This window comes from Desmodus rotundus, chromosome 12, assembly GCF_022682495.2.
Source record: "Desmodus rotundus isolate HL8 chromosome 12, HLdesRot8A.1, whole genome shotgun sequence".
Lineage (NCBI taxonomy): Eukaryota > Metazoa > Chordata > Mammalia > Chiroptera > Phyllostomidae > Desmodus > Desmodus rotundus.
In genome coordinates, this window is record NC_071398.1 from 48,693,025 (window position 1) to 48,696,311 (window position 3,287).

The following is a 3,287-nucleotide window of genomic DNA, read 5'->3' on the forward strand; positions in this document are numbered from 1 at the left end:
TGACCCTCTTAGCTGGACCTGATGGTTCAAACTCCAAGTCCCCTGCTGTTCCCACCCACGTCTATCACCTGGAGTCTCAGGCACTGAGAGGTGGCAGAGCTGTGCGAGCTAATGGTTTGTGTGAAGGTGCCTTTAACCAGCAAGGAGCCTCCAGGAAGGCAGGTGTGAGGACTCCCCTCCGGAACGGTCTTTAAGACCCTCTGCTGGGCCAGTGGGCACACAATCTCTCCTGGACTCGTCTGGCTTTGCCTGAGAACAAGGCACTCACTTGGGTGAACTCTTGCCCCTGTTCCACAGGAAGATCTAGGCTGTGTCTCATCATGAGAATGACAGGCTCTGCGGTGACTGTCATGTGCTCTCTGATGGCCACAGCGGGGAGGCTTCATGCAGGAAGACAAGTGCCTTTCGAGACCTAGGGCGCTCCCCACACAAGGCTCCTTTCTTGAGCTTCAGGTCCTCGTCTCCAGCCACCTCCTCTATATTTTCCACCCACATTCAGTTCCCCCCTCAGATGTGATGTTCAGTGTAGGCTTTGTACTTGCCCCTTTATCAGACTGAGGAAGTTCCCTTCAAGTTCTGGAGATCCAGGAGTTTTGCTGGATTTTGACAAATGCTTTTACTGTAGTATTTTTAGTTAATGCGTGGATTTACTTCTGGACTTTTGATTCAGATCCATTGGTCTGTTTGTCTTCTTCTTCTTTTTTTTTTTTTTTTTGCCATTACCATGCTCTTTTAATCATTATAGCTCTGTAGCATAATTTGATATCAGGAAGTGTGATGCCTTCAGCTTTCCTCTTCTTTTTCAAGATTGTTTTCGCTACTGGTGGTCTTTTGTGGTTTCACATGAATTTTATTCTTATTTTTAAAAAGATTTTATTTATTTGTTTTTAGAGAGAGGAAGGGAGGGTGAAAGAGAGGGAGAGAATCATCAATGTGTGGTTGCCTCTCATGCGCCCCTCCCACCCCCACTGGGGACCTGGTCCACAACCTAGGCATGTGCCCTGCCTGGGAATCGAACCAGAGACCCTCAATACAGTGAGCCACACCAGCCAGGGCTGAGGCACTATTACGATCTTTGGTGATGGCATCATTTTTGATTCTTTGTGTTCTTTGGAGTGTTTTTTTCTCTTTTTGTATTGGATGTCGCAGTCATCTCCTTCAAGCTTGACCAGCTGCCCTCAGGTGAGAGATGCTTTCTGTTGGTCCTGCCTGTGTTCTGGGACTTGTCCGACCTTCTGTGGATGCACCAGCTTGGTGCTCCTGGCTCCCTCTTGTGGCAGGATTCTCAGGTTGTATGTCTTGTCCCCATCTTTGTGTATCTGGCCAGTTGTTGGTAAACTCTGCCTTTTATTTTATTTTTTTATGTTTTTTTAAATAGGCCATGTCTTTTACAGACACGGGCCCCAGCCAGCCATGCTGGGTGATCATCTCCAAGGTCCAGCCGACCTCAGTCCAGTCTCAGGCCTCCTCCTAGCTCTCTTGAGGGGATCAGGGGCATCTTAGGGTGCTCAGGGAACCGCTGGAAGGGGGCCTGGACAATAAGCGTGTTGCTGGTGCTCCGGGCCGTTGAGCTCCAGGCAGGCTGCACAGGACCCTCTGCAGGGGCTGGGCTGACAGGGCGAGACAGGCTCATGGCTGTGGGCAGGCTGCCGGGCAGCGAGTGGCTGGGCGAGGTGCTGCGGGTCCCGGGCTCCGGAGCAGTGGCGGTGGAAGCCGTGGTGGACCTTGGACAGGCGGTCGCTGCGGGTGAAACATTTGGAGCAGAGCAGGCCAGGGAAGCGTTTCTTCCCGGTGTGCATCCGGTGGTGACGCGCAGCTGATCGGAGCACACGGACTTCTTGTAGCGTCCTGAAGTGTTGCCGGCAGAGGGCGCTCGCCCATGTGCGTTTGCAGGGCGATGTGAAGGGTGAAGACTAGTAGGAGCTTTGGCGCAGCCCGGGAAGGGAGTGAGGTGGCTCTTCGCAGGCATAGCGCCGGCACCGGTGCGGGAGGACGGGGACGAGAGAGACAGGGACCGGGAGGAGGGCGCGGCGTCTCCCCGGGACTCCGGGGCCCGCCACGCAGGTCGGCCAGGATCCTGGCGGCCAGCATGGGTGGCGCTGCCACGGCTTTGGGCCCGGGCCAGACACCCTGCGCACACTCAGGCCCTCGGCGGGGGGCAGCGCTGTAGGCCCATCCGGCTGCAGCGTCAGTGCGCCGGTGGAGACGGCCCTGAGCACTTAGGGGTGAAGTAATCCACACAGGTCACCGCCGCCGACCGGTCACAGAAGGTGCAAGGCTGGGACTCAGTGAATCTGATGGAGGGGGAGAAAGACTGGGGCACAGCGGCGAGGGAGGTGGGCGGCTCTCACCACTCTCAAGGGGCATTTACAACCAGGCATTAGGCAAATGTTTCTGAAAGAAACGGTGTTTTCCGGGAGCTGGTTCAAAACACACCACCTGACTTGACCGTCACTTCACACACCAGTGCTCTTTCAGACTCACGGCGTTTTGGAGCAAACACACCAAGTCCATTATCTGCTCCACGGAGAAGTCCTTCACTGGACCAGGCAGTGGTTTTCACGATGGTTCTGGATTTATTTGTTCCAAACTAGTCTTTTAAAATTAAATTTACTGTGGTGATATTAGTTACTAAAATTACATAGGTTTCTGGCTGGTGTGGCTCGGTGGGTTGAGCACTGGCCTGTGAACCAAAGGGCCCCCTGCTCCTTTCTTGGTCAGGGCCCAGGGCTGGGTTGTGAGCCAGGTTGCAGGGCTGTTGATGGCGTGTCAGAGGCAACAAATCTGTGTTTCTGTGGCATATCGATGTTTCTCTCCCTCTCTTCCTCCCTTCCTCTCTCTAAAAAAAAAATAAATGAAATCTTAAAAAATTTACAGAGGTTTCAGGCACACAGTTCTATGACACATCGTCCATATAGTGCACTGTGTTCACCTTCCCAAGTCAAATGTCTCAGCAGCATGTATTTCAGTCTCTCTACCCTCCTCTGTCTCACTCCGACCCCGTCCCTTTGGGGACCACCACTCCGTTGTCTGTGCCCATCCGTCCAAACTATTCCTGGTATTTGTCCTTTTAACCAGTTGTTTAAACAGATTTGTTGTCTGACCCAAAGACATGCACAATCTGTGTTCACGTCCTGGCTGCAGCCTGAGCCCTTCTCTCGCTGTCTCGAGCCTGAAGCAGCAGCTCCCCGAGGCCCACCAGGACCAATCCGGCCACGCCCTTATCCATGAGATTCTCCAGTGTGCAGTCTTGGGGGTGGGAGGGTAGGAAATGTGGGCCCGCAGAG